The following is a 23152-nucleotide window of genomic DNA, read 5'->3' on the forward strand; positions in this document are numbered from 1 at the left end:
TCCCTCGATTAAATATATAGCCTACGATGAAATATATTCCCTGCGAATATATAAATGCATTCTCTGTGTTCATCCCAAGCACGTCAGTCGGAATGTGTCACGTGACCAAACACATCTAGTCGGAAATGCCTGAGGTTCAGACTGATAGTCACTTGATGTCTTGCTTCGTTGGCATTAAATTTAGTCGACCATAATTCAGCCAACAGCTACCATACACTGACATTTTGCCACCGGATGGCGACTTATCTGAAGATGTGTGTGTAACTTTGCTTGTTAAAACCTTCGTATGAATGTTGGGGAGTGACATCATCTTCAAATCAGTTTTCCTCAGGACACGTCCTCACGTTAATATTCACAAAAGGCTATATAGTAAGGGCTGCCTCATTCTTTTGAAGTTGTTCCTGCCGCCACCTCGGCTCAGTGGGCGTGATCAAGGATCAAGTGCGTGGCACTACCGCTCTGATACTTTTCAACTAAAGCGCGATCTTGAGATACCAGGGTAGCCAATGGCAATTAACCGGTTCTGTCAGGGAAATGACGTCAACTGATACTAACTCTGTCATGAGACAGCCCTTATTCTATCCCTTTCAGTTCCTGGTGCTAAAAATGGGTGGGGTTGCTTTTTCTCATTGTAGAATTTTTTTCTTTTGACCTCAGGGAGTTAAGCCTTGACTTAAAGGATTGTGTACGTTTTGAGTTAAAAATATGTTGAATATGAACTTCGAGGGCTTTCATCAGAGGGCAGCACTTAAAATTGAACTTTTGGAGGGTTTTCAAGATGGCTTCCAAGAGAAAGTGCCTCCGGGAAAACTGTGATTTATTACTTGAAATTTAGCAACAAAATTTTGGAAAAAAATTTATATGTGAAGATGAATCATCTATTATCTTGGCTGAAAAAAATTTGAACGAAGTAAATTATTCCTTCACAAAAAATAAAGATTTGCCGACATTCATGATTTTAATGCACTTTTGAGTATCAAAAATGCAAAAACATTTTAAAAATTCCAAAAAATGAATGCTCGGGTCTGAAAGGGATATGGTCATGATTTTTCCTTGCCGGGAAGTCTGTTTCTTAGCAATATGGCAGTTTGTACGGGAAGCCAACATTACGTTATTTATCTAGAATGCCGAGCTTCATAAGAGCATAGCATGAGCTTAGCTTCAAAACGCATAGCATGAGCTTAGCTTCAAAACGCATAGCATGAGCTTAGCTTCATAACGCATAGCATGAGCTTAGCTTCATAACGCATAGCATGAGCTTAGCTTCATAACGCATAGCATGAGCTTAGCTTCATAACGCATAGCATGAGCTTAGCTTCATAACGCATAGCATGAGCTTAGCTTCATAACGCATAGCTTCATAAGAAGAGGAGTCTATTGTTTTTTGACAAAACCAAACACACACTCATCGAATTATGCCTTTCATATCTAAGAAACGTCATTACAGATTTTTTATGAAAATGGACGAAATGATTTTAAATCCAAAATCACGTTCGATGAATCTCGATGCTGTTTACCAGTTACTGGAAAGCCTGGATAAATCTGAATGTCCCCTTTTTCATCTCCGGTCAAAATCTTCACATGCACCCGCTCCTTTAGTTTCTGATATGCTTCACGTCGCATGAATGAACAATAGTTCACATGCCACCGGGGTACAAATCTATGCTTTGTGTCACCCTCAACGGTCGCTATGGGAGGAACAAAAAAATGGCGGGGGAGACGCACAAGAGCACGAGAGATTTTTCGGGGGTATGGAACTCTCACGCTCTCAACGTCCCGTAGGATACCAAAAGATGGAAGTATGCAAAAGACTGGAGGGATCCACACATTTGCTCCTTCCCCACCCTCTTTTTTGTTCCTGGTATCAGGTATCCTCCCCCTCCCCCTTCTCCTACATATTCCTCATAGTCCAATCATTCACATTTCATAGAGAGCAAGAGAGTCATGCATTGTAGTGTTGTCGAGCTGTCACTTCATACTATGTATGAAAAGAAAACCACTATAACGTGCTTTTGGATGCATTCGTGAGTAATAGAATGGTGTAATTCACCCAAAGTTTTCAGAAATAGATGCCAACAATCATGGCTTGGGGTAACTGTAGACTTTCCATTTGTTATTTGTGTACGAAACAAAAATAATAAAATAACTCGTAACAATACATGTTACATGACATACTAATTGCCAAATTGGCAATTAGCATGTTATGTAGCTTTGGTAATTACCGAAGTTACGCCAACGAACCAGAGCGCCACAATTGCATGCAGATAGCCAGATAAATCCCAAGGCCAATGTTAAACTATAAAAGTTCTTTGATAAAGGTCTTTTATAAAGCTTTTATTCACACACACATTTATTTTATGAAATGTTTAATTAAGGCAATAAATGGATCATATTACACACTGCACGCATTGCATAAAAGATTTATAAGATATTTTTTTTAAGTTTTTGGGCGATTTGAGTTTACTCGTGTTACCAGTAGTAGCTATAGATCAAGTTTATTCAACGATTGCTGTAGCAATCATTTATCATTTGCATTCATTGCATTCATTGTAATGGCTTCGATTTTAAAAAATGGAAGAAAAAGAAGCATGTATGTGAAGATGATGTCATTATTACACTATAAAAGTTTGATAAAAGTTCTTTTTTAATACTTGAAAAATGCAACTACAAGCTTATCGGTTGAATCAGCTCGAATTTACACAATAAGCTATTTGGTTGCATAAAAGAATTTTTATAAAACTTTTACAGCGTAATCCCGGCCCACTACCGGCCTAACTTGATAAAGCACGTCTTTCACCAAAGTTGACTACCACACGATCATACTTCTTTGTCAAGTTTATTTAAAAATTTTTTTTATCAAAGAACTTTTACAGTTTTTGATATCCAGAAAAATAGTTTTTTGCACCTTAAATACACGGTATACGTTTATGGGAATATTTTCTAACAACGTTCGGGATTTTGAAACAAATCAAAAACATCTGTGAAAAATTAAAGCTTTCAAGTGAAATATGGTGCTAGAAAATGTTACTACTTTCAGAATACAGTAGAGGTATCTTAACCCATGGGTCCATGTAAGCATGGCCAGGGGTCTCATATCCATGGGCCTACATGATGAAACCTGCTGCACTATGATTTTCAAATGCAAATATGTGAACTGTTACTTCCAGCTAAGTATCCCCCCCCCCCCAGAACATCACTTCGCCCGAGGACCCCCATGATACTGAGACGGCCATACACAAAACCTTCACAAGGAGGAAGCTCACCAAACTCTAGCCCAGGATAGGCGAGGACCCAGAGTGACGTGTCGGGATGGTCGATTGTAGGTTTGCGTTGGATCACCCAATATGTTACGAAGACCTATTTTTCACAATTAATTTGGCTATTGGTAAATATGAATCACCCACTTTCTGGATCCGCGCCTGGTCCAGGGCGCCAGAGATCGATCTCATTTGTAAAATTATTGTCCATTATATAAAGTTAGTTTTGATTGAATTCAAGTCAATTAAATACAAAGGGTCTCATTCTGTTATGAGGTTAGGGGGAGGGGGCTGGATAAGACAGGGGTCCACGAGAATAAAGAAAATATTGTTCAAAGGGGGCCATGGGCTGAAAAGGGTTGAGAAACGCTGTTTTAGGTATTTAGCATTCGATTGAATTTGACCAGAGACGCCCTCAGGGTCGTGTAACAGGTGCAGCCACACCGGGCCCTGCCCTGAAGTAAATATGTGGTAATATAAATTTAAAAAAAGTTAATTTTTCCCAATAAAACATGGTAGCTGTGTTTCAACTATAAAAATGGTAATGCATTTTTTTTTTTAAATAATGCAACAAATATAAATTTCGATCATTCGTAACTCGAAGTAGCTCCACAATCATTTTCTCTACGGGCTGTTAATGCTAGCCCTGGAATCACATTAATCCTGAAGGACCACAAACCCTTTATTTTTGGCATGAGATCAATTGAATTTTGAAAATAATTCAGTTTTTATAAGCTAGTTGAAAATCAATTTTCAGTCCAGGGGTGGCCAACCTACGGCATAACCTAGTGCTGTCATAACGCATGGGCCCACCAGGGCATGGCCAGAGGCCTCAAGAGAATCGGAGTCCCACAAAAATGAAAAGCCATTGAAATTTTCGAGAATTTGCCAGGTAGGGCCTCAGAAAAATCACTTGGCCCGGGGGCCTACGATACTCTTAAGACGACCTTGCGTAGTATCACGAGTGGCACGGGAACAATTTTCGCAAATTAAACTATTTAAACTATGCGATGAATAATAGTTAAACTATTAACTATGCGATGAATTTCTATTCAATGCGTTTTTCTGTGGTTTTCCAACTTCAAGGCGTGAATGTGAGACGATGCCATATTTAAAAAGTTTCTCAGCAGAGAGCAATCAGACCTACATCACGATACTTTCATAACATGGAAAATTCAAGCATTCACTATCTAAACTTCAAAATATGAAAGTCGGATGGGACAAGAACAAGCACAATTCCTACAACATAAATACCTTGGTTCCCTACATACACTCAGAGCACACATTCTGGCATGTACCATTTCATTAGAAATTCCGTAGAGGAATGTGTACGAGGTGCATGTTCGGTTAAGTAGTAGTATTCAACGCGCTTCTGTTCTGTTTAGGGCATAGTTGCTGGACGTCCTCAGGATCGTCCGAAGGAGGGCACACACATGCATTGTATAATACAAATACATTGTGCACCCATGAATTCCTGGGCAGGGGCTGACCCCTCTTACAAAGTTCTTTCTTGCACCCTAAATCACTGGGTTCCGGTGTCCAACATGGTAAAGGTAAGATGAACTTTTACCGATACACACGTACATACACAATCTACCTTGCGTTTCATGACTCAAAAATAAAAACAATTCTCGAAAGAGTGACAAACTGGACATTTTACGGAAATACGAGAACATCCGAACCATATTTTGCAGGAATGATGAGAATGTTCGTGTCCCGTAGAACGGGATGTATGGTCTGCGCGTTAAACTTCGTAGAGTAGCACGTGCATCGAAAATAATCTTGATTGTGGCACGGCTTAGAAAAAGGTTGGCAACCCCTGTTTTAGCCAATTTTCGGACACGATATCCAAGGCCGTCTTAAGAGTATCATAGGCCCCCGGGGCAAGTGATTTTTTGAGTCCCTACCAGGCAAATTCTGGAAAATTTCAACGGCTTCTCATTTTTGTGAGGTCCCAATTCTCTTGAGGCCCCCGGGCCATGCTCGGGTGGGCCCCCCATGCGTTAAGACGGCACTGTTGATATATCAACCCTTTTATTTATTTTTACATACAATAGTGTCCCACAATGGACTGGCGTTTTTCAAACTGCTATAACAAGAAAACGGCGATAGATATTAAAGTCATTGTTGCGGAATATGAATGTGCAAAGTGAGGAATTTCAGCTATGTCATTCATGTTGCAAGAGGTTGTATAGTTATTAAAATATAAAAAAAAAATTAACTTAATATAGGGACAGCTTGAGCCAAAAAACCAGGGCAAAGTTTTTGCCCTGTCTCTTCTGATGCCAACAGAAAAAATTTCCACGTTCCCAAGTGATATTGGCTGAGCTATTTGAATTCAAAGACCGAAGGAAAGTTGGGAAAGAACAACAAAAACTAACGGACAACGCTTCTTTCCCAACTTTTGTCCGATTTTTGAATTGGGGTGTATCTGCGAATGTTGCATTTAGAAACGTGGAATTTTTTTTTTTCGGTATCAGGACAGACAGGGCAACGACTTTCTAATTTGGTTTTTGGGCACAGGATGTCCATATAAAAAGTTATTTTTTATTTTAATAACTACACAACCCCTTGCAACATGAATGACGTAGCTTGAATTCCTAAATTCGCACATTTATGTTCCTCAAGAATGACTAATACCTTTCACCGTTTTCTTGCTATAGCAGTTTGAAAAACGTCAGTCAATTGTGGGATACTATGTAATTTCTTCCATTAATTATATCACACAGACGTGCCTTTTAGTGCTTATTTTAAGCATTTTTAGTGTCTATTTTGAGCTTTTTATTTCGCCTATTTTAAGCTTTTATAGTGCCTATTTTAAGTTTTTTAGTGCATTTTAAGATTTTTTAGTACATATTTTAAGCTTTTTAGTGACTATTTTAAGCATTTTTAGCGCTTATTTTAAGCATTTTTAGCTCTTATTTTAAGCATTTTTAGCTCTTATTTTAAGCATTTTTAGCTCTTATTTTAAGCATTTTTAGCTCTTATTTTAAGATTTTTAGTGCATATTTTAGGTTTTTTAGTGTCTATTTAGTGCATATTTTAAGCTTTTTTAGTGTCTATTTAGTGCATATTTTAAGCTTTTTTAGCGTCTATTTAGTGCATATTTTAAGCTTTTTTAGTGTCTATTTTGACCATTTTTAGTGTCTATTTTGACCATTTTTAGTGCCTAAACTTCCGGACTCTACTTATCAGGCTTGAGCTAATTTGCCGCCAAATTAACGAAAATACGTGTTAATATGAATAATTCATTAGGGGTTACCGCAAGTTTCACTCTCTTCGATGCTGATGAATCCTCACCCCATAGTCAAGACATTTTCTCTTTGTATAAATTTGTTTTCTCTCTGTTCGGGGAGATTTTTATACACACGGGGGGGAAGGGGGGGGGCACGTGGCCATTGGACGCAGTTTTCCCACGCGATCAGTGTCACCTCCCAAAGTAGGGTTCCCAGATAGTAGTTTCAGAAGAGCAATAAAACGAAACGGGGAGACATGTCGATAACATGACCTTCATTAAAGTGACCTACCGAAAATGATATTCCCCCTTTATGTGTAACTACAGAATTTCACGCCGTACTTCATCCGCGAGAAATCCACGGATGGTAGAAGAATGTAATCAAGATTGTGTTATTCGTGTTCTAAATCATACTTAATAGACACCAATTATCTTCCGCACGTTCTTTATTTCAAAATGATGGGGTTCCTTATTTCAATCTGTTACATGAGGATGATGGTGGAAACGACCAATTAATGTGGGAAATCACTGAATCCCGTTGTTTGGATTTCTGAAGAGTGTGCTTTCATTTGAGGAAAGGATCGGTAGAAATTTCAATTTCCGACGGATGAGAAAACAAATAGGGACGCGTGAAATAGGAAGAAATTAATGAATTCAACTTTAATGAACCCAGAGAGAAGTGAAAAATTAGCATAAAATTGTTTACCGAAATTGTTTAGTACCAACTACAGTGAGCCACAAAAGTTTAGGCACAACATTAGAAAGTTTTAAGTTACTTAATCTAAATTGTGAAGCTTCACGCATTTTGTGCAGGATTGCTGCGACAAAAATGAATAACACACAAGAAAAACTAAACATAAATCTTGAATATTTTCTACATTATATCTCGAAAACCATAAAAATTCATACCACGAAAGTTTAGGCACAGATTTAATAATTTTTTCAGAAATCATGTCGATAATTTTAGTAATTTATATGTGATTGCTACTGTTTTTTACAACGTCAAATACACATATTTTCATCGGGAGTACAAGGTTTTATAGTTATTTTGGACAAATCACACTATGCTTTCTCAATTGAATTTTGCTTTCTGTAGGGATGTACACACTCTTCTGACGCTGCCGTTATCAGATGCGGGGCCAGGTGCAAAAATAATTTCGGGGCTCCTTACCCCCGATTTTATATATCTTGTGGGGAGGGGTATCGGCAGCCAAACATACACGCATTATCGCTGAATATACAGGAATGCTGAAAAATATATACTCGCTAATGCAAATTCAGAATTTATGAAAGAAAAAAATCCCAGAAATGATGGAAATTCAGAATTAATGAGGGAGAGGAAGTCTCGTGATTAGGTCCTCTTTACAGTCAAAAGGAATCTGATGCACCAGACTCTTCAGCTGTCCCCACAAAAAGAAATCAAGACACTACGGATTGGGCAATCAAGCTACAGGGCTATCTCGTCCGATCCATCAGTTTGGAAAAGTACCATCCAGACAGTGCCGCACCTCTCGTCTAAAATGGGCTGGAGCTTCATTGTGCTGGAACCACACACGCCGCCGGAGGGCAGTTGGAACATCCTCCAGCAAGTCTGGCAGCACCTCTTGCAGAAACGTCCGGTATTTGCCCTTGTTAAGGCGTTTTGGCAGAAGATATGGTCCTACTAGGTGGTCGCCGATGATTCCTGCCCCAACCATTGATGGGGAAGCGTCGCTGATGCGCATGTGGATATGCTGTATGTGAATTTACAGATGCCCTAACATGTTTATTGTGGGTATTAAATGCACCATCTCATGCGAAAATGCTTTCATCGGAGAAAAGAACAGTTGCTGCAAAATCTGAGTGTGTTGCACTCTGCTGTAGGAACCAGTGGGCAAAGTCTACATGATGAGCATAATCTTCATTTAGTGCTTGTACTTGTTGAAAATGGTATGGGCGTAACCTCTCTCTTCAGCACCCACCATGTTGTGGATTGTGGCACACCAAGGCTACATCCCACAGCTCGTGAGCTTGTAGTTGGCTGATCTGCCACCATCTCCAAAATCTTGTCTTCCATACCTGCTGTTCTGGCAGTCCTTGTACGATCTGCATTACATGTTTTGTGTCCTATGTGTCCCATGGGACACGTGAACAAAATTTTTATGCATTCTTTTCCAAAATTCTTGGAATTTTGGAATGCTGAAGGTATATAATGCTGAAGATGTACTATAGCAGGCACGTCATTTAGGGGGGGGGGCAGGGGGGGGGGCCGTTGCCCCCCTGGCTTTTGAAAATACACTAAAAATGGTATATATATATAAATATACATACATTGAGTATATTTGCTTTGTCCCCCCCCCCCTTAAAAAAGTATAAATGACGGTCCTGTACTATAGTGCATCAGAAGTATTTCTGTATACTGATTTTTGCAAAATTGTTTTAAATGAAAACTTCATTAATGTCAGAATTAATGAGGGAGGGGGAAAAAAATGTTTCTCTCACTTCTGTTACCACGAGTGGCCCGCAAAAAGCAGGGCCCGGTGCGACCGCACCTCTCGCGCAACATTAAGGGCGGCTCTTACATACAATAAATAGTCATCTCGCAACCTCCGTCCATAATACATGTCAAGATATTTCGAGTATCGGCCCGTCCTGGGAGAAAAACACGTCGCGTGTTAACATTGGACAATATCGATTACATACACATGTACGCACCGTATTTCGTTAATTCAAAAATAAAATAAAATAAAACGATTCGTTTCGATAAACAAACGAATACTATAAGACAAATAGCAATCTATTGATAGCCGGGCACGTTGGCGTGAATATCAGAACACAATGATTCTGTAATAACAAGAAAAAACAAAAGACATCCATATTGTAGTACACGTGGAGGGCTAACGCCATATTTTGGAGGTGTTTTATGGCCTGTTGAGTAACGCTCTATGTTAAGAGAGTTGTGCCTTTTTAACGACGAACTGGATCGAGTCACGGAATAGCATTCTTTCTCGTTGATGATATATTAGCGTGACTTTAACATGGGGTAAAAAAAAAATATTACAGAAAATAGGTAAAAGTAGAGAAAAGAAAGCAAAAAAAAAGCCGCGGACTCCTTTGTTTCCTCCATTTTAGCCATTTTAGCTTCCCTTAATTACAAAAGCGGTTAGAGTACGAGATATCTATAATGGATCCTTTTGAATATCGTTTTTATGTTCAAGTTCTTGCTAACCTCAAGTTAATAATCGATATATATATATATATATATATCTTCCATTTCTATATACACCATCAAATATAATTCTTACCTGGTAATCAGTTTTGTTTTTCAGTGATACTGTCGTTTGTTTGTTTGGCGAAGAATAGCTACGGAGCTATTCATTTTAGGATCGAATCTTCGGTCTAGGATTTGTTCTTTTACCATTTAATAGTTAATGGAAGACATTAAGAACCTTTTATCTTTTCGTGTATGAGACTAAAATTCGACGATTTAAATTAAGGACAAAAAAAAAAAAAATTGCATGTTTATTTATATGAGAGAGATGGAACTTCGATCAATTTTTATCTCATTATTGAGATAGACGGTATCGATTAAGATATTAGACACGCGCGCGAGGGAATTAATTTACTGTAATTGAAGAATTGTTTTTATTAGTAATATTTTTGTTGTTATTTGATATTTAAGGTTTCTGTTATGATGGCTTTTAAATTTAGGCCAATACACAGTGATACCTCGGCTAACGAAGATAATTCGTTCGGGAACCATGTTCGTTGACCGAAACTCGATTTTCCATAGGTTTCAATGGAAAATCGTTTAATTCGTTTCAGATATGGTCCGAAATTTAAGGATATGTTTTTAAAACACTAAGGTGCGCTATAAAAAAGATAAGAACTGGCCGAAGGTTAAAAAAAAAGAGCTTTAAAATTGGATAAATGGGAATTTACAGGAGGATGAGATACCGAAAATATTTTTTATCTTACACTATATACACAACCAATAACTTTAGTCTACTAAAGGCTAGTGTTAATACAATTCAGTCGAATTCGTAGGTGTTCTCATCCATTTGTGGTTTGATCGGCTCATTCCTGTGTTTCATAAATGCAGATAGAAAAGATAACCTCCTAGAATGTTCACACTGTTCAGTTTGATGCTAAGAGTCTTGCACTGAAAGAACGTGTGCTCCGAAAACATAGGCTTTTTTTCCGAATGCATTTTGTATTAGCTGAATCTTTCATTTTACATGAAATGATTCAAAATGTTTCTTTTTAGAAGTAGAGGTACACCTGGAAAAATATTCCGAGGTGCCAACGAGTTAATCGGGCTCGAGTGACAGTAATTATGATGATAATTGGTGCTAAACTTCATGTCACGACGCGACTGTTTTATGTTAGCGTTTGCATCCACGTGAACTGAAATGTCCGTCAGCCGAGGCAGAAAATCCCCGTAAAAAAATCGTAACCCGAGGCGCTCGTTAACCGAGGCACCACTGTACGTGTAAACAGAGGATTTGGTAAATGTTTTTGGTGTTTTTTCCTCCTCCGAGAATGTTTGTCATCCGTATATGAGATAGCACACCAATCATGATATTAAGTCTTTCGAGCATGCATGCATGTTTTCATTTGCTCTGGAAGAAGATCTCTATTTTGTTAACTGGGTCGAACCCGTGGTGCTCATGTGAAATTATTAAATATAATACAAAAGAGAGAGAGAAGATACCATCTACGTCATTGGTTGTTGATTCAGCACCCGCGTGTGTGGTTTTTAGGGATCCGCTGGATTTGATCAGGCGCGTATTTTAGACAATAAAGTAGGTTTAGCGTTGTCAAATGCTGTGCATATATATATATATATATACACATCGAATTGAATAAACAAAATACTAAAACAACCGAAACATTCCGCGAGACGACTCTGCATAATATCATATACAGTAGGAAGAACTGAGAATGTGCCGAGGTTTCTTGGGCAAAAGCAACCGCTAAGGTGTGTCCCAAAGTGATAAAACTGCATGCAATATTTTATAAATAACTGAATTTATTTTCTTAAACTGAAACTTATTTTTTTATCAAAAATCTGCATATGATAGTAATAATTTAACACATATATCTGCATTTCTCTTATGACGGAAGAAAAAATAAATCGGATAGTGGAATCAAGTGTTGTCCCAAAAGCCACTCGAGTCCAATTATATTTTTGACGTCCAATAAATTTTCCATTGATCTTTATAATGTTAAACACTCGTCCAGGCATCGATTCAACAAGTTCTTGCAGTGGAATGTCTTGCCACACGCTGAAGATCGCACGTTCAAATTCTGAAACACTGCTGTATCGCTTGACATGCTTTATATCAGCGGTTCTCAACCTTTTCTGACTCGCGGAACCCTTTTCAGTATATCATTTTTATGGCGGAGCCCTGTTTTACTCGAGGAGTCCTTTTTTTGTACATAATTTTTATGGCAGAACCTTGTAGGCCTCTCTTATTTACTTATCTATGAAATTTACTGATTCATTTTAATTTCCTCGCGGAGCCCCTGGGAGGTGCATACGGAGCCCCCGGGGCTCCGCTCCGGTTAAAAACCGCTGCTTTATGTCATAGTTTTACAAGTTTTTTGTTCTATCGCCACCTTCTTCAGAAATTTTTTCTCTCATCGCCCCCTTACTGAAGTGAACCCATAGGATCCTATGTTAAACCAGTAGCTTTTATCGCCCCCCTGGACCATTCCTATCGCCCCTCCGGAGATACAGCCAAATTTTCAATCTTAATTTAAATTATGGATGATTCATTTTATGTTACTTATCGGTATACATCTTTGCGTAATTTTGTTAAAACCATGTGCTCCCCTAATTGTTTTGAGCAGTGTAGTTTCATCCAATATTGCTATAAGCGAGCTCGACTTTTTAACATCGTTAAATTTCGTTAGTAAACGAAACTTAGTCACACAATAACAGCGCCATTTTCAGGTACTCAAATGCCTCGACATCTCTTTTTCCTCATCCTGTAGCATATTCTGTATATATCATTTCCATCTCCTATCCTTGCCCCCCTCGGAAGGGAAGATTCTCAACAAAACAGTACTTTAGAAAACCCAATGTCTAACGGAAACATTTTCAAGCTCAAGTAGGTACCCATCAGGGGAACGGGGGCGCGCGGAAGCTCTACACACTTGCAGTTTCGCTCTATTAATCTACCGTTTAGTACGGATATGTGTTATACATGGCGTATATATATATACCCGGAGGAATATACGTGTAAAGATTTTCAAAGGTGAGCTTCGAGAGAGCACATAATACCCCTCTCACGGATGCGTTGGATGGGAAAAGAGCTCGTGCCAAGAGCGAGCTTCGACGCACCCGATCGCTAACTCGCAGCATTTTTAGACCTTTTTCAAGGTTTTTAATTCCGTACGAGCTCGGTTAAATTTCGGGATAGATTTCCGGACCCGTCTTTTACGTCATCAATGTGCTGATAATTGTTTCACACTTATTGTGAGGGGTATTTATACAAGGAACTGAGCGTTCGTCGGAGGCCGCAAATTTTGGGGAATCGACGATGAAGGAAATTAAACCTTCTAATTGGCAAGCGTTGAAATATTTATTTATTTACCAATTGCTGTGTGTGGAAGGCCGGGCAAGGCTCAAGAGAAGAACATTTTTGAGGGGGTTATGCGCTAAAAGCAAATGAGGTAACTCCCGAATGTTATTACATGACATGAATGAACGCCAGGGTCTCTGCCACCGGACTTATCCCGTTGCCGAGATCTCTTCCGGCCCAGCTTCGTGGCAGAGTCTGGAACAAAGTGAGTGTGTACACCTAACAGTCTGAGTGTGTGTAGCTAGTGTTGTGTATGATATTTCAGTGCTGCCATCTATACTTCAAATTGTGAGTGAAGTGTAACGATTGAATATTTGTAGCGTTGTAGGCCTGTTGCTCCTTTTATTACATGAAATAAAAAAATTATTGTCAATACTTAACCATTTCCGGCACGCTACCCTTTAAAGTTGGAATTTCACAGAGAAAATTTGTACAGTTTGTAACAGTCTATTCAGGCCTCGAGGAGTACGCGGGTATAATTTTGTTAAGATTGCATGTATCGTTTTAATGTTGTGGGTGTGCCCTACCTTGAATTCGGGACTCGATTTTAGGCAAACTTTGAATGTGAAAAGTTAAAACCCATACCAGAATAAAGAGATTAGTGTACAGACAACCAAATAACATAGAATATTTTTTTCCCCCAAAAATACTTTTTACATCCAAAAAAGAAAAAAAAAAACATCTTTGAAATTTGAATCCATTCTTTCAAAAATAAGTTTTCAAAAAATAAACACATAAAAAAGTATGGATCGGCTTGTGTGCGGTGCTGTTACCTAGTGTTGATAAAGAAGCGCTCAAAGTAATCCCTAAGTTAATTTTCATTTTATTTATCGTTTATTTTCAGTGTTTGGTTTGAAAGGCAATTTTTAAGTGTGCCCACAGACTCGGCACCCTTAGTTGGGAAGGCTTAAAGGAGTATGGGATGTGTTGCACTTTAGAGAGCACACTGTATTTGCCATTTTTTCACTTGTATAAGAAACATAGGCCGCAACTAGATGCTTGGTCACACGGGGCAATGGCGCATTTTGGCGCCTTGTAATGTTGAAGGCGAGGTTTCAGAATGAAATTTGCGCCCCCTCGGGTCTAGCGCCCGGGGGCACGAAACCCGTCTGCGGCCATGTAAGAAACCATCGTTTATAAGGGACCTCCCTGATTTTTAACGCTTAAAATTTGGAAGAAAGTTGAAAAGATATAGGCTATAATACTATATATTCATGTATAAGAAACCCATCCCTCCTATTTTTTGGGACAAAATTGTTGGCAAAAAGGAGTTCCTTATACACGTTAAAATACGGCACATGGTTCACATAAATTTGAATAGTAGTAAAAAAATGTAATCTATTGTTTGCCAACTTACTTTTCTACCATTTTTGAAGAATGCACAGCAGTATGTGCCCTCCACACATGGTATTTCCCTCCAAAATGCAAGGGTCAAAAATCGTTCTTGATTGGCTTGTCAAAAAATACGGGACGTGTACCTTTGAGCCATTCGGCTGGTAATTACAGAACCTTCATGAATAGCTCACAAGTAAAAAATCGAATGTTTAGCAGTTGCTTAGAAGCACGAATGCCGAAACGAGCTCAAAATATAGAATGGGTTCACTCTTGAAAAATATAAGAAAACCATTTCGTGCTTGAGAGCAACATTGTCAAATAAAGGGTTAACCTAATTAAAATGGGAGAGAGAAGGACGGCAACAAATCATAAATTCGCTTTTGTGTAGGCCCGTAGAGGGAATGAAGCCTCTCGAAATGGCCTGGTAAGATGCCGATCGAGTTCGATTTCGTACGCCTCATAAACTGGCTTAAACTATGCCTAGTGTTTCTTCTGGGAAATATGCTGGATGAGCTCTAGCTCAGTTTTCTTTTACCAACTTCTTGAAGCGAATTGGAGTCTGGCAAGACGGAGATTTCTAATGGCGAGTGTAATATAAATTCCGTTACACGATACTCATTCTACAATCGATAAATACAGTACAGTGATACCTCGGCTGATGAAGATAATTCGTTTAGGAATCACTTTCGTCGCGCCGAAACGCGATTTTCCGTAGGTTTCTATGAAAAAATCGTTCAGTTCGTTCCGGAAACGGTCCGAAATTTGAAGATGAGTTTCATAAAACTCTAATGAAATGCTTTAAAAAAAAGACGAATCTTGACCGAAGTATGAGATATACAACTTCACAGGAAAAAGAAGAATTTTAAATTCTACTTTATCATATTGTGAAATTGTGAAGTTGCAACGCGTACATATTTTACACATAGCACGTTATGCAGTCCGGACCGTGAGCCATAGTGATAAAAAAAAACTGTGAGAGTGGTGTCCTATGTGTGATATACTCAGCTTATTAGTCTCTCAGACACCTGCAGGTGAGAAAGATAAGTTCCTACAATGTCCAGACTGTTTAGTTTGGTATTAAGATTCTTGCCATTTGCACTCAAACTATCCAAGTCTAGGGGGGCTTTCTTGTTTAAAATGCATTTTATCTTAGTTTATTCATTCATTTGACATGAAATGCCTCAAACTCTTTATGACAAAGAAAGGCGTATCTGGAAAACAATTTCGAGGTGGAAATGAATTAATCTGGCTCGAATACTCATTGGATCGATTTTGATTGGCACGAAAATTTAGCTCAAGACGAGGCTGTTTTATGTTGGAGCATGTATTCATAAAAAATGATCGTTAGCCGAATACGTGTTCGTTAACCGAGGCAGAAAAATAACCGAAAAAATCTTCGTAAGCCGAGGTATCACCGCATATGGTGACTCACGCTAGTTGCTGCCTGCCAGTTCGTGGGATGTTTTATTTGGGGTGTCGATCAAGAACTCGCCAGCATGAAATATCGAGCACTTTTGAATGTTTCAGTGAGTGCTGGGTTGCACACGAGCAACAAGTTGAAGATGCCCTTTGTATGTTGCAATCTTTGGCAGGCCCCCCCCCCCTTTGGGGCATTAAATTGACAGCAGTGCGACGAAACAGTCACACGCGTAAAATGTTCGTAGAGAAAGTTACGTATTTTGAAACAACTCAGGTATTTTGAGCTAGGTTAAGCCAGGTTAAGGATTTAAAGCTGAAATAACCAGTAAAATTTTTTAAAATCTATTTTACTGTCCCCAATACACTATTTTGCAGCCCGATATGGTTGCACATGCTCAAGTCTAGCCCTGATTATTCCTGACAACTGTCAAGTCCTTTCGGTATTGGCAGGCGTTTAGTCATTTATGTATATTGAATTTACATGGTAATCTCTCCTGACTTTCAAATCAACTCCCTGCCAAGTCTTACAGCAGTCGCTCTCAAACTCTAGAACAGGCATCTTCAACCCATTGCTCGCGAGCACCACGGTGCTTCCGGAAGCATAAAGAGTGCTCGACGCTTGTGCCCGATTTTGTGCTCGCGAGCAATTGGTCAACGTTTTAATTTAACACCTTGTAGAAATTGCATTCAAATCATCCTAATTTCATGCATTTGTGAGATAAACTTGCCGTAAGGGTGTTCTTCTTTTGATGATGGGTACAGGCAGTGCTCGCGACTAGAGAAAGGTTGAAGATCTCTGCTCTAGAAAATAGCGGCACGATCAACTTTTTTTAATAGTAGAATGGCCCAGTTTTAAGAAAGGTACTGCGGTGCTCAAACTTTTCAGCCCGTGGGCCAAATATGCAGTTATTCTGCCGCTCACAGACCAGAAATTTGTATGTATATTGTGAACATATGATCTATATTTTACGTGACATTTCCGTACTTTTGGACGCGTCCCACTATTTGATCGAAAAATCCAAGTCTTCGATAGCACTGCGTGAAATGTTACGTCAAGCTTTCATTATAGGGGGACAGAAAAAAAATTATGATGAAAAATCTGGGATCGACCGGGATTTGAACCCGGGACCTCTCGCACCCGAAGCGAGAATCATACCCCTAGACCATCGAACCACGATGTCTACGCAACCAGTCACCCGAAACCGACCACGAATTCTGCTCTGTCCCCATAGGGGATATAAGCTGGTCAACCATAGCGTTTGCGCCAGCAACAAGTCTTCGATAGCACTGCGTGAAATGTTACGTCAAGCTTACATTATAGGGGGACAGACAAAAAATTATGATGAAAAATCTGGACTCGACCGGGATTTGAACCAGGGACCTCTCTCACCCGAAGCGAGAATCATACCACTAGACCATCGAGCCACGATGTCTACGCAACCAGTCACCCGAAACCGAACACGAATTCCGCTCTGTCCCCATAGGGGATATAAGCTGGTCACCCATAGCGTTTGCGCCAGCAACAAGTCTTCGATAGCACTGCGTGAAATGTTACGTCAAGCTTACATTATAGGGGGACAGACAAAAAATTATGATGAAAAATCTGGACTCGACCGGGATTTGAACCAGGGACCTCTCTCACCCGAAGCGAGAATCATACCACTAGACCATCGAGCCACGATGTCTACGCAACCAGTCACCCGAAACCGAACACGAATTCCGCTCTGTCCCCATAGGGGATATAAGCTGGTCACCCATAGCGTTTGCGCCAGCAACAAGTCTTCGATAGCACTGCGTGAAATGTTACGTCAAGCTTTCATTATAGGGGGACAGACAAAAAATTATGATGAAAAATCTGGGCTCGACCGGGATTTGAACCCGGGACCTCTCGCACCCGAAGCGAGAATCATACCCCTAGACCATCGAGCCACGATGTCTACGCAACCAGTCACCCGAAACCGACCACGAATTCTGCTCTGTCCCCATAGGGGATATAAGCTGATCACCCATAGCGTTTGCGCCAGCAACAAGTCTTCGATAGCACTGCGTGAAATGTTACGTCAAGCTTTCATTATAGGGGGACAGACAAAAAATTATGATGAAAAATCTGGGATAGACCGGGATTTGAACCCGGGACCTCTCGCACCCGAAGCGAGAATCATACCCCTAGACCATCGAGCCACGATGTCTACGCAACCAGTCACCCGAAACCGACCACGAATTCTGCTCTGTCCCCATAGGGGATATAAGCTGATCACCCATAGCGTTTGCGCCAGCAACAAGTCTTCGATAGCACTGCGTGAAATGTTACGTCAAGCTTACATTATAGGGGGACAGACAAAAAATTATGATGAAAAATCTGGACTCGACCGGGATTTGAACCAGGGACCTCTCTCACCCGAAGCGAGAATCATACCACTAGACCATCGAGCCACGATGTCTACGCAACCAGTCACCCGAAACCGAACACGAATTCCGCTCTGTCCCCATAGTGGATATAAGCTGGTCACCCATAGCGTTTGCGCCAGCAACAAGTCTTCGATAGCACTGCGTGAAATGTTACGTCAAGCTTACATTATAGGGGGACAGACAAAAAATTATGATGAAAAATCTGGACTCGACTGGGATTTGAACCAGGGACCTCTCTCACCCGAAGCGAGAATCATACCCCCAGACCATCGAGCCACGATGTCTACGCAACCAGTCACCCGAAAACGAACACGAATTCCGCTCTGTCCCCATAGGGGATATAAGCTGGTCACCCATAGCGTTTGCGCCAGCAACAAGTCTTCGATAGCACTGCGTGAAATGTTACGTCAAGCTTTCATTATAGGGGGACAGACAAAAAATTATGATGAAAAATCTGGGCTCGACCGGGATTTGAACCCGGGACCTCTCGCACCCGAAGCGAGAATCATACCCCTAGACCATCGAGCCACGATGTCTACGCAACCAGTCACCCGAAACCGAACACGAATTCCGTTCTGTCCCCATAGGGGATATAAGCTGGTCACCCATAGCGTTTGCGCCAGCAACAAGTCTTCGATAGCACTGCGTGAAATGTTACGTCAAGCTTTCATTATAGGGGGACAGAAAAAAAATTATGATGAAAAATCTGGGATCGACCGGGATTTGAACCCGGGACCTCTCGCACCCGAAGCGAGAATCATACCCCTAGACCATCGAGCCACGATGTCTACGCAACCAGTCACCCGAAACCGACCACGAATTCTGCTCTGTCCCCATAGGGGATATAAGCTGGTCAACCATAGCGTTTGCGCCAGCAACAAGTCTTCGATAGCACTGCGTGAAATGTTACGTCAAGCTTACATTATAGGGGGACAGACAAAAAATTATGATGAAAAATCTGGACTCGACCGGGATTTGAACCAGGGACCTCTCTCACCCGAAGCGAGAATCATACCACTAGACCATCGAGCCACGATGTCTACGCAACCAGTCACCCGAAACCGAACACGAATTCCGCTCTGTCCCCATAGGGGATATAAGCTGGTCACCCATAGCGTTTGCGCCAGCAACAAGTCTTCGATAGCACTGCGTGAAATGTTACGTCAAGCTTTCATTATATTGGGACAGACAAAAAATTATGATGAAAAATCGGGGCTCGACCGGGATTTGAACCCGGGACCTCTCGCACCCGAAGCGAGAATCATACCCCTAGACCATCGAGCCACGATGTCTACACAACCAGTCACCCGAAACCGAACACGAATTCCGCTCTGTCCCCATAACGGATATAAGCTGGTCACCCATAGCGTTTGCGCCAGCAACAAGTCTTCGATAGCACTGCGTGAAATGTTACGTCAAGCTTTCATTATAGGGGGACAGACAAAAAAATATGATGAAAAATCTGGGCTCGACCGGGATTTGAACCCGGGACCTCTCGCACCCGAAGCGAGAATCATACCCCTAGACCATCGAGCCACGATGTCTACGCAACCAGTCACCCGAAACCGAACACGAATTCCGCTCTGTCCCCATAGGGGATATAAGCTGGTCACCCATAGCGTTTGCGCCAGCAACAAGTCTTCGATAGCACTGCGTGAAATGTTACGTCAAGCTTTCATAATAGGGGGACAGACAAAAAAAATATGATGAAAAATCTGGGCTCGACCGGGATTTGAACCCGGGACCTCTCGCACCCGAAGCGAGAATCATACCCCTAGACCATCGAGCCACGAGGTCTACGCAACCAGTCACCCGAAACCAAACACGAATTCCGCTCTGTCCCCATAGGGGATATAAGCTGGTCACCCATAGCGTTTGCGCCAGCAACAAGTCTTCGATAGCACTGCGTGAAATGTTACGTCAAGCTTTCATTATAGGGGGACAGACAAAAAATTATGATGAAAAATCTGGGCTCGACCGGGATTTGAACCCGGGACCTCTCGCACCCGAAGCGAGAATCATACCCCTAGACCATCGAGCCACGATGTCTACGCAACCAGTCACCCGAAACCGAACACGAATTCCGCTCTGTCCCCATAGGGGATATAAGCTGGTCACCCATAGCGTTTGCGCCAGCAACAAGTCTTCGATAGCACTGCGTGAAATGTTACGTCAAGCTTTCATTATAGGGGGACAGACAAAAAATTATGATGAAAAATCTGGACTCGACCGGGATTTGAACCCGGGACATCTCGCACCCGAAGCGAGAATCATACCCCTAGACCATCGAGCCACGATGTCTCCGCAACCAGTCACCCGAAACCGAACACGAATTCCGCTCTGTCCCCATAGGGGATATAAGCTGGTCACCCATAGCGTTTGCGCCAGCAACAAGTCTTCGATAGCACTGCGTGAAATGTTACGTCAAGCTTACATTATAGGGGGACAGACAAAAAATTATGATGAAAAATCTGGACTCGACCGGGATTTGAACCCGGGACCTCTCGCACCCGAAGCGAGAATCATACCCCTAGACCATCGAGCCACGATGTCTCCGCAACCAGTCACCCGAAACCGAACACGAATTCCGCTCTGTCCCCATAGGGGATATAAGCTGGTCACCCATAGCGTTTGCGCCAGCAAGAAGTCTTCGATAGCACTGCGTGAAATGTTACGTCAAGCTTTCATTATAGAGGACAGACAAAAAATTATGATGAAAAATCTGGGCTCGACCGGGATTTGAACCCGGGACCTCTCGCACCCGAAGCGAGAATCATACCCCTAGACCATCGAGCCACGATGTCTACGCAACCAGTCAGCCGAAACCGAACACGAATTCCGCTCTGTCCCCATAGGGGATATAAGCTGGTCACCCATAGCGTTTGCGCCAGCAACAAGTCTTCGATAGCACTGCGTGAAATGTTACGTCAAGCTTACATTATAGGAGGACAGACAAAAAATTATGATGAAAAATCTGGGCTCGACCGGGATTTGAACCCGGGACCTCTCGCACCCGAAGCGAGAATCATACCCCTAGACCATCGAGCCACGATGTCTACGCAACCAGTCAGCCGAAACCGAACACGAATTCCGCTCTGTCCCCATAGGGGATATAAGCTGGTCACCCATAGCGTTTGCGCCAGCAACAAGTCTTCGATAGCACTGCGTGAAATGTTACGTCAAGCTTACATTATAGGAGGACAGACAAAAAATTATGATGAAAAATCTGGGCTCGACCGGGATTTGAACCCGGGACCTCTCGCACCCGAAGCGAGAATCATACCCCTAGACCATCGAGCCACGATGTCTACGCAACCAGTCACCCGAAACCGAACACGAATTCCGCTCTGTCCCCATAGGGGATATAAGCTGGTCACCCATAGCGTTTGCGCCAGCAACAAGTCTTCGATAGCACTGCGTGAAATGTTACGTCAAGCTTTCATTATTGGGGGACAGACAAAAAATTATGATGAAAAATCGGGGCTCGACCGGGATTTGAACCCGGGACCTCTCGCACCCGAAGCGAGAATCATACCCCTAGACCATCGAGCCACGATGTCTACGCAACCAGTCACCCGAAACCGAACACGAATTCCGCTCTGTCCCCATAGGGGATATAAGCTGGTCACCCATAGCGTTTGCGCCAGCAACAAGTCTTCGATAGCACTGCGTGAAATGTTACGTCAAGCTTTCATTATTGGGGGACAGACAAAAAATTATGATGAAAAATCGGGGCTCGACCGGGATTTGAACCCGGGACCTCTCGCACCCGAAGCGAGAATCATACCCTTAGACCATCGAGCCACGATGTCTACGCAACCAGTCACCCGAAACCGTACACGAATTCCGCTCTGTCCCCATAGGGGATATAAGCTGGTCACCCATAGCGTTTGCGCCAGCAACAAGTCTTCGATAGCACTGCGTGAAATGTTACGTCAAGCTTACATTATAGGAGGACAGACAAAAAATTATGATGAAAAATCTGGGCTCGACCGGGATTTGAACCCGGGACCTCTCGCACCCGAAGCGAGAACCATACCCCTAGACCATCGAGCCAGGATGTCTGCGCAACCAGTCACCCGAAACCGAACACGAATTCCGCTCTGTCCCCATAGGGGATATAAGCTGGTCACCCATAGCGTTTGCGCCAGCAACTAGTCTTCGATAGCACTGCGTGAAATGTTACGTCAAGCTTACATTATAGGGGGACAGACAAAAAATTATGACGAAAAATCTGGGCTCGACCGGGATTTGAACCCGGGACCTCTCGCACCCGAAGGGAGAATCATACCCCTAGACCATCGAGCAACGATGTCTACGCAACCAGTCACCCGAAACCGAACACGAATTCCGCTCTGTCCCCATAGGGGATATAAGCTGGTCACCCATAGCGTTTGGGCCATTAACAAGTCTTCGATAGCACTGCGTGAAATGTTACGTCAAACTTACATTATAGGGTGACTGACAAAAAATCATCATGAAAAATCTGGGCTCGACCGGGATTTGAACCCGGGACCTCTTGCACCCGAAGCGAGAATCATACCCCTAGACAACCGAGCCACGACGCCAATGCAGCTAGTCACCAGAAACCGACCACGAATCCCGCTCTGTCCCCATAGGGGATATAAGCTGGTCACCCATAGCGTTTGCGCCAGCAACAAGTCTTCGATAGCACTGCGTGAAATGTTACGTCAAGCTTACATTATAGGGGGACAGACAAAAAATTATGATGAAAAATTTGGGCTCGACCGGGATTTGAACCCGTGACCTCTCGCACCCGAAACGAGAATCATACCCCTAGACCATCGAGCCATGATGTCTACGCAACCAGTCACCCGAAACCGAACACGAATTCCGCTCTGCCCCCATAGGGGATATAAGCTGGTCACCCATAGCGTTTGCGCCAGCAACAAGTCTTCGATAGCACT

The 23152-nt window shown here is 41.9% G+C and overlaps 18 non-coding genes across 18 annotated transcripts; all 18 read right to left on the reverse strand.

Annotated features, from left to right (window-relative positions):
• Positions 1 to 16916: 16916 nt before the first annotated feature.
• TRNAP-CGG (transfer RNA proline (anticodon CGG)) lies at positions 16917 to 16988 on the reverse strand. Its single transcript has one exon. It is a non-coding gene; the product is annotated as a tRNA-Pro (tRNA).
• Positions 16989 to 17672: 684 nt separating this feature from the next.
• TRNAP-CGG (transfer RNA proline (anticodon CGG)) lies at positions 17673 to 17744 on the reverse strand. The gene has a single exon. It is a non-coding gene; the product is annotated as a tRNA-Pro (tRNA).
• A 936-nt stretch (positions 17745 to 18680) lies between these two features.
• On the reverse strand, positions 18681 to 18752 carry TRNAP-CGG (transfer RNA proline (anticodon CGG)). The gene has a single exon. It is a non-coding gene; the product is annotated as a tRNA-Pro (tRNA).
• A 180-nt stretch (positions 18753 to 18932) lies between these two features.
• TRNAP-CGG (transfer RNA proline (anticodon CGG)) lies at positions 18933 to 19004 on the reverse strand. The gene has a single exon. It is a non-coding gene; the product is annotated as a tRNA-Pro (tRNA).
• Positions 19005 to 19436: 432 nt separating this feature from the next.
• TRNAP-CGG (transfer RNA proline (anticodon CGG)) lies at positions 19437 to 19508 on the reverse strand. Its single transcript has one exon. It is a non-coding gene; the product is annotated as a tRNA-Pro (tRNA).
• A 180-nt stretch (positions 19509 to 19688) lies between these two features.
• On the reverse strand, positions 19689 to 19760 carry TRNAP-CGG (transfer RNA proline (anticodon CGG)). The gene has a single exon. It is a non-coding gene; the product is annotated as a tRNA-Pro (tRNA).
• A 181-nt stretch (positions 19761 to 19941) lies between these two features.
• Positions 19942 to 20013, reverse strand: TRNAP-CGG (transfer RNA proline (anticodon CGG)). The gene has a single exon. It is a non-coding gene; the product is annotated as a tRNA-Pro (tRNA).
• A 180-nt stretch (positions 20014 to 20193) lies between these two features.
• Positions 20194 to 20265, reverse strand: TRNAP-CGG (transfer RNA proline (anticodon CGG)). The gene has a single exon. It is a non-coding gene; the product is annotated as a tRNA-Pro (tRNA).
• Positions 20266 to 20445: 180 nt separating this feature from the next.
• TRNAP-CGG (transfer RNA proline (anticodon CGG)) lies at positions 20446 to 20517 on the reverse strand. The gene has a single exon. It is a non-coding gene; the product is annotated as a tRNA-Pro (tRNA).
• A 180-nt stretch (positions 20518 to 20697) lies between these two features.
• On the reverse strand, positions 20698 to 20769 carry TRNAP-CGG (transfer RNA proline (anticodon CGG)). Its single transcript has one exon. It is a non-coding gene; the product is annotated as a tRNA-Pro (tRNA).
• Positions 20770 to 20948: 179 nt separating this feature from the next.
• On the reverse strand, positions 20949 to 21020 carry TRNAP-CGG (transfer RNA proline (anticodon CGG)). The gene has a single exon. It is a non-coding gene; the product is annotated as a tRNA-Pro (tRNA).
• A 180-nt stretch (positions 21021 to 21200) lies between these two features.
• On the reverse strand, positions 21201 to 21272 carry TRNAP-CGG (transfer RNA proline (anticodon CGG)). Its single transcript has one exon. It is a non-coding gene; the product is annotated as a tRNA-Pro (tRNA).
• A 180-nt stretch (positions 21273 to 21452) lies between these two features.
• On the reverse strand, positions 21453 to 21524 carry TRNAP-CGG (transfer RNA proline (anticodon CGG)). Its single transcript has one exon. It is a non-coding gene; the product is annotated as a tRNA-Pro (tRNA).
• A 180-nt stretch (positions 21525 to 21704) lies between these two features.
• On the reverse strand, positions 21705 to 21776 carry TRNAP-CGG (transfer RNA proline (anticodon CGG)). Its single transcript has one exon. It is a non-coding gene; the product is annotated as a tRNA-Pro (tRNA).
• A 180-nt stretch (positions 21777 to 21956) lies between these two features.
• TRNAP-CGG (transfer RNA proline (anticodon CGG)) lies at positions 21957 to 22028 on the reverse strand. Its single transcript has one exon. It is a non-coding gene; the product is annotated as a tRNA-Pro (tRNA).
• A 180-nt stretch (positions 22029 to 22208) lies between these two features.
• TRNAP-CGG (transfer RNA proline (anticodon CGG)) lies at positions 22209 to 22280 on the reverse strand. Its single transcript has one exon. It is a non-coding gene; the product is annotated as a tRNA-Pro (tRNA).
• Positions 22281 to 22712: 432 nt separating this feature from the next.
• On the reverse strand, positions 22713 to 22784 carry TRNAP-CGG (transfer RNA proline (anticodon CGG)). Its single transcript has one exon. It is a non-coding gene; the product is annotated as a tRNA-Pro (tRNA).
• A 180-nt stretch (positions 22785 to 22964) lies between these two features.
• TRNAP-CGG (transfer RNA proline (anticodon CGG)) lies at positions 22965 to 23036 on the reverse strand. Its single transcript has one exon. It is a non-coding gene; the product is annotated as a tRNA-Pro (tRNA).
• Between the last annotated feature and the right edge of the window lie 116 nt (positions 23037 to 23152).

The sequence above is a fragment of the Pholcus phalangioides genome, unplaced genomic scaffold (genome assembly GCF_987345545.1).
Source record: "Pholcus phalangioides strain wild (caught in Gottingen) unplaced genomic scaffold, Ppha-v1.0 ptg000017l_1, whole genome shotgun sequence".
Classification (NCBI taxonomy): domain Eukaryota; kingdom Metazoa; phylum Arthropoda; class Arachnida; order Araneae; family Pholcidae; genus Pholcus; species Pholcus phalangioides.